Source organism: Lytechinus pictus, chromosome 16 (assembly GCF_037042905.1).
Source record: "Lytechinus pictus isolate F3 Inbred chromosome 16, Lp3.0, whole genome shotgun sequence".
NCBI classification, from domain to species: Eukaryota; Metazoa; Echinodermata; class Echinoidea; order Temnopleuroida; family Toxopneustidae; genus Lytechinus; species Lytechinus pictus.
Window position 1 is genome coordinate 15,281,386 of NC_087260.1, and position 11,146 is coordinate 15,292,531.

The window sequence follows — 11,146 nt, forward strand, 5'->3', positions numbered from 1 at the left end:
TTCATTGCTCCACAATATAGTTGAGATGCAAGGTTCTGGATTAATTAGCAAGGAAAAATAAAATATCATGGACGCTTGGCCTCATAGACCTCAGCGCAGGAAATACCCGGGGGGAAATACTTGAGGGCAACAGGTTTTCTCCCTCGTGACAACCCAAATTGTCCCCAACATTTCTGAAATTGAATGCTTTGGGCGACCATATTTTCTAAATTTGCCCCCAAATCTACCACAACAGTATTTAAGAAAGTTCAGAAAATTTATTTTGTGCTTACAGCTGAATAGTGAGAAATGCTTTTACAGCATAATTGCTTGTTGCAAAGAAATCAGCCTTTCAAATGAAAAAAAAATAAATGCTTTTGCAGCATGATTGCTTGTTGCACAAAAAAGCAGCCTTAGTTTCAAATGAAAAAGTAAGCCCCCAAATTCAGCAATATCCAAATGGGGGAAATGAGCCCCCTCAAAAAATTATTTAATATCACTGCTCATGGTAGCTAACTATTGTAGTAAGCATGCATCAGAACATAAATTTATGTAAAAATGCTGCCATTATAGTGATAGCAGTATTTCCCATTCTGTAGAAATTGAAGGCATTTCTTTTCATGGATGTAAATTAATTATTTTCTTAACCCAACTTGCAAAGATTGCAATACAAAACATCTTCCTCAACTTCGTTTATTTCTTATGAGTTTGTTATCATTGTGAGGAGGGGGGGGGGGGGGTCATTAGACAATAATATGTTGTGTTGATAATTCAGCAAAATGATGTATATAAATTCACTTAATATTTTTGAAGTGAATCATGATTATAATAATATGCATTATGCCACACCCTATACAATTGTCTCTCTTTATTACATCAGTATCATTACCCCAGCCATAATGATACTGATGTGCCTTAGTGTTCATTACATAAGAACAATGCCTCTCTATTGCTTATTATATACACTGGTCATAGCCAGCACGTCATGTATGCACAATCTCTACTTCCTGGGTAGTATTCTACACTGAACCCTCAAAGGTTTTTCAAAGTTTTTTAACCTTTGGGAATAACAAGCGAGAGAGAAGATGAAACAGAAAAGAAACTGTTCTGATTGGTACTGCCCCTTTTTAATGTGGGGGGGGGGGGGGGTGGTTATGTATTATTTCTGTGTACATGTATACCTGGGCCCCGTTTTACAAAGAGTTATGACTGATCCAATCAATCGTAAGTATGGAATTCCATCTATGTCATAATTTTTTATACAGGAAATTTGCACAATGTCCTTTGTAAACAAAGGAGATCACATCAAATTGTCAAGAAATGAATGAATTTATGGTAATACATTCATATCTAGAAAAGTTTTCGAACAAACATGCATTTACTTTGTTGACTTTGCTGGCTTTCCATAGTTGGGATTGATCAGACCGATCGCAACTCTTTGTAAGACTGGCCCCATTAGTTTCTTAAAAGACTTAAATTCCAGTGTTGTATCGGGCTGATTGATTACTCTATGGAAATGACAAGGGGGGGTGGATGTATTGTCCAACGGCTATCGCTTAATCTGAAAGCTTGTCAAGATCACATCCAGGGTTTGGTGGCCACACCAGCCTCAACTCTATTATGTTCGTGCTCATGGACATGAATGTGAAATTGGCTGGTTTGTCTCATCCTTGGATCCTAGGAAAAGGGAAAGCAAAAAAAAGAAAAAAGCTTTGTTGATTATACATTGGTTGGCGTTCAGAGCGTTACCTACGTCATATTCCTGATTAGCATGTCTGTGGTGCTGAAGCACAGGTCTGCTGTGAGATGGGGAGAGCAGCATGGGTATGAGATGGCAAGAGAGATGTAAAGAGTCCGAGAGAGAGAGTAGGATTCAACCACCGCCATTGTGATCATCAACATCAACACTCCTGAAAACCCAGCCAAAACCAGTGCAGAACCATATTGTCGCCAGCGTGGGATACATTTATACAATTCATTATTGTCGAATGTTCTGAATTCAAGCATCTTGATTCCTGTCGGAAAATCTGTCGAGCCATTCTTGTCTGGATGTGGATACGCCTGATGAATAGGTGTTGGGTAGCTAGGAAATGTTCAAGATTATAGAAAAGAGAAGAAACTAACCCAAAAGCGATCACAGATAATTTCTGTCTGAGCGTTGTGAGATCGAGAAGATTCTGTCTGCCGTTGTTTTTGCGCCGGAAGATGAAGCCCATCTTAGATGTAGGAAAGGACTTCCTCGCTAAGAATGATGTTGGTGTTGCTGCTTTCTCGCCCGATGGAAACGCCTTTGATTACCAAGATGTCGACCAAGCCATGCTGTCTATTATCATGGTCTTTCAGAGGTGGGCTTCTTGTTTGTCATGTTAGATATCTTTATTTGAATATGTTTTTTAATAATGAAACTTTATTTTATCAATCTATCATAGATTCATCTATGACTTACTCTTGCCGACCCATCCCCATTTGAATATATTTCTCACAAATTATATTTTCTTATTTCTGTTTCAGATTTTATAAATTCACTCAAGTACTGAAACATCTATCTGAAAAAAAATATATATATCTGTTCCTCTTATTTCTTTTTCTAAATTCTCTGGATGTGTATGGTTTTTTTCCATATCTCTTTTCCAGCATAATAATATCTTAATAACTTCTCGTTGATATAAATGTATTTTCTTTATTTTCCTCTCATTCTCTTATTTTCTGTTTTATTTTCTTCATATATTTTGTTATTATCTTCTTTGATGGAAATTTCCCTTCCTTTCATTCCTTCACTCCCATCCCGCCCCTATGTGCGTGAGTCATACTAAATTACAATGGTCATTTAGACATTATGGATTGCAACATGCTCATTGATATACTTCATTACACAGTGACATGATTTAAATTATTCACAAATAATACTCATCGGTGATGGTGTTGTTGAGAATTATATGCACAGGTACCTTTGAGATTATTTGAGTTATTATAATTTATACAATCAGGGTATACTTTCCTTGTAAAAAAAATCCTTCTTGAACCTTGAAAATCTTGAAGAATAATCCCTTTAAGCAGCTTCAAAACTGTCTTGGGATGTACGTACATGTACATCATAAAGTGATTTATACATGTGTACCATGTACATGTAGCAAGGTATTGGCCACTTTTAATGAAATCTGCAAGGGGATTGAAAATTATTGAAATACATGTCTACCTCTTGAAATTAACCATATCTGACATCTTAGGACCAAAATAACTGTCTCATTTTATTTTTTCCAATTTCAAACTTGTGCATCTACATTATTAGCAATCATTATTTTGCCAATCAGAATTTGTTATTAAAATGCGATTGTTTAAAAGATTAAATTCCCAAACGCTACAGATAATTTGATTATGTGACTATACACCAATAACGTGGTGCAAATTCTGTTTAAAAACATGTTGTCCAAATTTGGTATTTTTCTGCAAAGTTACAGTAAAGTAAACACTACTACATTAATATTTTTGTCAATAAGAACACTTGTTTATATGCCACAATCGCAGAAAGTTCATTTTGCCCACATTCACTTGATAATTCAAGCAATTGACAGAACATGCCATTAATATATAGAACCTCTATAAAAAAAGAAAAGTGTGTGACCTTTAATATGCTTCAAAATTAAAAAAAAACATAAATTCACTTGTTTACAACAAACATCCATATTTTGAGGCAAAACAAACCTTTTTTATCTAGTCAAATGAGACATTTTGTTACCCAGGTTGTAAAACAAGCCATTTAGACGGTTTCAAAGGTAACCTTTGTAGAATCAAGGTACTGTCCATATCATGTATAAGTTGTTTTTCTGTTTGTATCATGAGGAAGAAAAACTGAATTTTCATTTTGTCATTTCATTGTGAAAACAAGAACACAAAAACGCAACACAAGCTTCAGCTCTGTCATTTTGTTTTAGCACAGCAAAGGCCAAACTTGATGTTGTCTCTCTGATTTCCGAAAATGTCTTCTTTAATGAATATGAAATGACAAATTCATCAGTGATATTATGAACTGACTCAAACCTTGGCTGGTCTCCAAAACATGATTTCGAGATATTCGCGTTTAAAGTATGAATGTTTTTTCAGACCCTCATAACTGCGCGCTTTGAAAGAAACCGGATCAATTATTTATACCAATTTAAAGCATAGATTCTATTCTTTTATAATATACAATTTTTTTCCGCAATTCGTATTCATTCTCTCAATATTCGAAATGAAGCGCATGTATACATTTCAGAAGCTGTTAATTTTTGCCCAAAACATAGGGTTTGAGTCACTTCGTGAAATCATGCTCACCATGCGCACTGTTTTTTAGCGACACAAACCACGGTTTGAGCCAGTTTGTAAAATCATTCATGCCACGCGCATGATTTTTAGAGGCACAAACCCTGGATCTGTTGGGTCTTTGACCTGTGCCTACCATTCCAGAGACTTTATACGTAGTACACAAATTATGGTTTGAGCCAGTTCGTAAAATCAAAGGAGGGGGTTGAACAGGTTCGTAAAAAAATTAAATATGCTCTTATTCTTTACATAATATGAATTTTGATCTGAAATTTGGCAAATCAATAGAGTGAATCATGGGCTTTCCGAATATACACAAAAAATTTTTTCGAAAATTTGACCGAAAATTAGGTTTGAGCCGGTTCGTAAAATCACTGATGAATTAAGGAAAATTTTGTTTTTTCGTTAATGACAGAAACAGAAAAAACAAGTTATCCAGGTGTGCCTTGAGGTCCTTGATTGTGTAGGCCTTGTTATTTGTTTAAAAAGATGAATCTTTAAATACAGTACTTATTCCTATACTTGAAGAAGCCATGCTCTAAATTTACATTGAGGACATGAATCCATACTCGTTGACCAAGATACTTGAAGTATTTTCTATGGTTCTTTGGAAATTCTCACCCAAAGATTCTTTATATAATTCATAATTGCTATAAAAGAACTGAAAAATGTCATATGGATTCATTTGTGAAGGCTTAAATTTTGCCTTTTTTATTTCTTTATTTTTTTGCATGGGTTGTACTCACATTTGTTTGGTATTGTAGAATTAATATTTCAGAAGATGAAGCCATATTCATCTAACCACCCAATTTTAAGTATTTTTATGTCTATTTGAATATTTTCGTCCGCAGAGTCTTTATATAGTTTATTAGTGGAAAAAAAAAGCCCAAACTGAAGGATGTTGTATAGATTCATGTTTTTTTGCAAAGGTTTTAATAAATTCATGCCTTTTTCATCTTTCTTGACTTCCACTGTGTGTGCTTCTGTATTATATCATCATCACCATCATCATCAACATCATTATCAATATCATCATCACATCATCATCAACATCATCAAGCCCTTCACATCTATAATTACGTGGAGCTCAATAAATCGCTCTCCTTATTTTTTCGAGGAGCTCAATTGAGCTCAGAATCGCTCTCCTAGAGGAGCTCAATTTAATACAATACAGTATGCTAAATTGTAGATTTTCTTAAAATTGTAAATGCAATAGCTGTGTAGCTATTAATTAATCTGTGGTGAAACTAGGCCTGGGTCAATACGTTTACAAAATATCGTGCTCCTTTAAAAAAAATTACAAAAAATTGCTAAAACTTTACATTTTACATCTTGAAATCCATGAAATGGTGATCTATTTTCCATAATTCCTTGAAATTATTTTGATTTAGTTGAAAACTATCGGGAAAATTAAAAATATTCAGCTCTTTCTTGACTCTGATTGATGTTACAATCGGTAAATATTGTAGTGCCTCATGTAGACTTCCATGGTGTTGCAACATTAACTGAAAACAATCGTTGATTGTTTGATCGTTATTGATCGACTACACTTGTTCAACACCATGAAAATCTACATATGGGACTACAATATTTACCGAGTGTAACATAATAAATCAGAGTCAAGAAAGAGGATATTATTCTTCCTTTAGGTAGTTTCCAATTAAATCAAAATAATTTCAAGGAATTGTGCCTATTTCATGAATATAAAAATGTAGAATGTGAAATTTCAGCAACTTTTGGTGAAGTTTCTTTTTTTTTTTAATAAGGAGCGCGATATTTTGTTCTCCTTATATTTTTTAAGCACCGGCACGATCACGCTCCTCAAAAAAGAAGGTCTACATCATTATCAACATCATCATCATCAACAGCATTGTCATCAACACCATTATCAACATCATCATCATCATCAACACCATTATCAACATTATCATCAACATTATCATCAACATTATCATCAACACCATTATCAACATCATCATCACATCATCATCATCATCATCATCAACATTATCACATCATCATCAACATCATTATCATCATCATTATCAACATCATTATCACATCAACATCATCCTCAATCATTAGCATCATCAACATCATCTTCATCACATTATAAACATTTTCATCGTCATTTTCATCATCATTGTCATCATCATTATCATCAACAGCATCATTAACATCATCTTCACCATCATTATCTTCATCAACATCATCATCATCACATCATCAACCGTCATCCCCATCATCAACATTATTATCAACATCATCTTCACCATCATTATCTTCATCATTATCATCACCATTATTATCATCAACATCATCATGATTATCATCGTCATCACCATCTTTATCAACATCATCATTATTATCATCATTATCATCATCACTGTCATCTACATTTATCATCATCATCACTGAATATTTCTTATGATTATTTATGAAATACTGCACTACACATTTATGTGTTTGTGATATACTCTACGTGGACTGCAACAAGATCTTTGTTATTCGTGAGAGGGAGAGATTGATAGCACGTAGGATGTAGGTGTTGTTTGACAACAAACTCATTTCTCATCTTCTGCAGCTCTCTGTGGATGACCTTGTTTCCAGACCTTTGCCATTTCAAAGCTATGTCTGTACGCTTGAATGAATAGAGATACAGTCCGGTTCATCAAGCAGTTGAATCGGGGTGATGGATCAATCTTTCCATTCGTATGCTACAGTCACATTGACATTGGAAAAACTAACTCTACTGATATCGTGTTATGTTTAATGATGTTCCATTTGACGGTTTAGAGTTGGTTTTATCGGTGTGACGGAAACGTCGACAAAAGCTTAAAGGATGGATGGCGATGCAAGCAATTATTTCAGTATCTTCAGTAACTTGAGATGCAAGGTTTAAAAAAGAAAAAAAATTATAGAATATGTTTGTTCTTGTTACTGTCATTTTATCTTTCTCACAATATTCAACTTTAAACCTTTCTTCAATGATTTTGTGGGATTAAATGTTGCATTTTCTTTTTCGAGTGTCGATGTTTTGACGTCTTTCATGAACATTGGTTTCCATAATAGGTCCTACATGCCTTTTCGTCACTGTAGGTGTAGCATTCATTCGTGATGTGACTTGCACTTTCATGATTGCAAAACACCCTCTTTGGCAACAAATAGTCCATGCTATATGGCTCTTTCAGCATTTTATGTTTGCATTTTGAAGGTTTGTACTTGTACGCCCAATGATTGAATACAATCATAGTTTGAATGAAACATATCAGGAAAAAACATGTTTCTAGGATAAGAAAGGGTTGATTGGAAAATGGAAATAGTTTCTGTTATATTGAGGTATTATGATATTTGAACACTGCCCCATGCAATATTTAGGTATTACTAGTCCAAGTCACATTTTGGTATCATAACAAGTTGAACCATGGACTTACATGGTTGAACACAGCCCCTGTCACATGTAGGTATCACAAAAAGTTGAACACTGCCCAGTCATGTTTTGGTATAACAAGTTGAACACAGCCCAAGTCACATTTAGGTATCATAACAAGTTGAACCATGGACTTACATGGTTGAACACAGCCCCAGTCACGTGTAGGTATCACAAAAAGTTGAACACTGCCCAGTCATATTTTGGTATCATAACAAGTTGAACACAGCCCAAGTCACATTTTGGTATCATAACAAGTTGAACCATGGACTTACATGGTTGAACACAGCCCCTGTCACGTGTAGGTATCACAAAAAGTTAAACACTGCCCAGTCATGTTTTGGTATCATAACAAGTTGAACACAGCCCTAGTCACATTTAGGTATCGTAACAAGTTGAACCATGGACTTACATGGTTTAACACAGCCCCTGTCACATGTAGGTATCACAAAAAGTTGAACATTGAACACTGCCCAGTCATGTTTTGGTATCACAACAAGTTGAACACAGCCCCAGTCACATTTAGGTATCAAAACAAGTTGAACAAAGCCCTAGTCACATTTAGGTATCGTAACAAGTAAAACACAGCCCCAGTCATATCTAGGGATATTAAAGTTGAAAGGTTGTTGAGCTGATTGTAAATTTCATCAGTACCGGTACCTAATTGCTGAATAAGACATCTTGTTTATTCTTTAGCCAGGCCCATGATGATAATTATGTCAGGTCATCAGCTTGTACTTTAAAGGCTAATAAACTAATCTTAGATCATCACCAGTCTGTAGTCTTCCTATCACATTGCTCTAATTCATAAGTCGCTTCAAAATATGATGGATAAACTTAAAGTCCTTGTGAATTCTCAAAACAAGAGAATATCAAAGAGCAGACACATAAAACATGTTCTGGATGTTTTGAATTGAGAAGCTGTAAAAGGCAAATTAAAAGTAGAATCGTTATGAAAATAGTTAATGAAAAGACCTCTGTTTAGTGATCAGTGAAATTGATTTGATGTGGCATTGCATCCTTGATATCTTTAGAAAATGACATTTTTAATCATTTTCCCAAAGGTATTTGGTTTACATGGAGAAAAGGATTTTTTGTGCTGCTTGAACTCTCTTGAGTTCTTCTTTAATAGGAACATAGGTATTATAGGAAGAGAAAACTGAAGTGCCAAGCACCGACAAATCACTTGTTCAGAGAGAGTGTGATGTTGGCTCTTATCATCACGAAAGGTCACTTGAAAAGTTTTCCTGTCACATGGTCTATTCCCAGAGACTAGTATTAGCCAAACACAGCATCCAACCCCATACCACAGGATCCCACTTAGAACCCAGCTCGCCAGCCGACCGACCATCGCCATCATCACCATCCCCCAGTTACGCTGGCATCCCTGCTCCCCAATGCACGTAGGCTTGCTTCTCTCCATCCTCCCAAGCTATTCATGGATAAGGCCCGTAATGAGGGAGCCCAAACCAGACTGAACAAGAGGAAACCGTAAGCTCATTTTGTCACCCCCCACCCCTCGGTATCGATGCTTCCATTTCTTTTTTTACCCCATCCCGTATGTGGAATGAGATTGGTGCTGTTTCGGGAGAGAGAGGATTGCTGTGGATGCTGTTGCAGTTGTGAGGATGCATGTTATGTACATTCCTTGAAGTTGTCAATAGGACTCGGTATGTTTGTCTGGCGTATCTTGTATCGATCTATAATCAGATATGCTTCGTCGTCGTAGATCTACGCATCAATGAATTGTATGCAATGTCCTATTTGCCATTGTAGGCATAGAGAGTGATGTGATTATGTGATACTAGAAGTAAGATAGTCAGTGTTAGATGTTGTGCAGCAGTTGAGTATTGTACAAATCATATACTTTCTATCTCTTTATTCATTACTAATACTAGCACACAGGTGTATAAAATAGATAAAACATGTGACCGATGCATTTTGGGAGTCACTTTTCTTTTTCTTCTTGAACTAAACCACGGTTGCATTTTTTGATTGTTGATGTTTTTTAACGAGAGAAAATTGAATTCAAGTGAATAATTATTGAAAAAAGCAACTGCTCCCATGACTAGACTGAATTTCAGTAATCTAAATTTACCCTAATTTCTTAATGGGTAGATATCCGTTCCCCTCGAATTATTCCATTTCCCGTGAACAAGTGCTGCTCGAGCAATGCAATAGTGTCACTATTGCATGCGTGTTGGGTGTGCGTGTGTGTATGTGTTTAAGGCAATGGGGATAGTGTGAGAGGTGAATGAACCCGTGCATACCTGTGTATGCACTTTAAGCACTCTATGGAAAATGAGCATATTTGTTTCCTAATTTGCAAGTATAATGCCAGCAGGTGTATATTGTGTTCTCTTCATGAATTATTGAATATATGATTTGAGATAGAGGGAGAGAGAGATAGAAGGGGGGTGTATTTCTCTTGTTGACTAGTACATGTACAATGCTCTAGTTGTCCAAATAGAAGGCCTATGTATACATCACTTTTGTTGGGTAGATGTTTAGGTCTGTAATGGTGAAAAATAAGTAACAAGGTATATACAAATCTACAAAATGTACTAGAATCAGTAGAAAGTGTCAATTCACATTCACTTCATTGTTTTGATATTTAAATGGATGAAAAGACATGTTGGATGAAAAAAAATCAGATGGTTGCCATGCAGAAAACAAGAGCCCATCATTTTTATTTCCACCAAAAAGGTGAGGGAATTTGTATTTTTTTCTAGTGGCATAATTTGTATGATTTCCAGCTCAATTGCTTATTTCCTACCACCATGCACATACAAAAAGTATTTTTTTGTGATCATTTCCATAAGTGGAAATTATCTTTAGAATGAACTTTTCAGGCTAATTTGGCCAAAGTGATTTTTAAATACTTTTAGATATCTCCATTTGAAACATGACTCTGAATGTGTTATTGGACTAAAAGTATTAATGACATATTATCGCAGTTGATTGTAGAAAGTTCTGTCTCCATATCATCTTGGGCATTAGTACTCTTGTACTCTTGCTTTGATATTCTAGGCTGCTGATTGGTCAAATATGAAATACTATTGACTATTGCGTAGTACTGATCGACTGGGCATGTAGTTAAGCCAGGGGAGCGTTTCATGAAAGGACTTGGATGTTTTATCAAAAAATCCCTATTTCATCTGACATTTACCATAGTACCCATAGTGATATGATGGTGCAAAACGTATTTTGAGAGAAACACTTCACCATGAATTTCCACTATCTTATACCCTCTTCATTAAGCTTGTCCCTGCCGAACTTGAACGGGGAAAGGTGCAGTAAAAAAGGTGCAGATTAAAACTTCCCCATTAAATGTATTAAACGAATATCTTCCACACCTTGAGAGGTAGAGAAGAGATGGTACAGTAAGGTGGCGAAGCGCTTTACCTGCTTAAATGTAGCAGCATGAAAGGTTCGCTA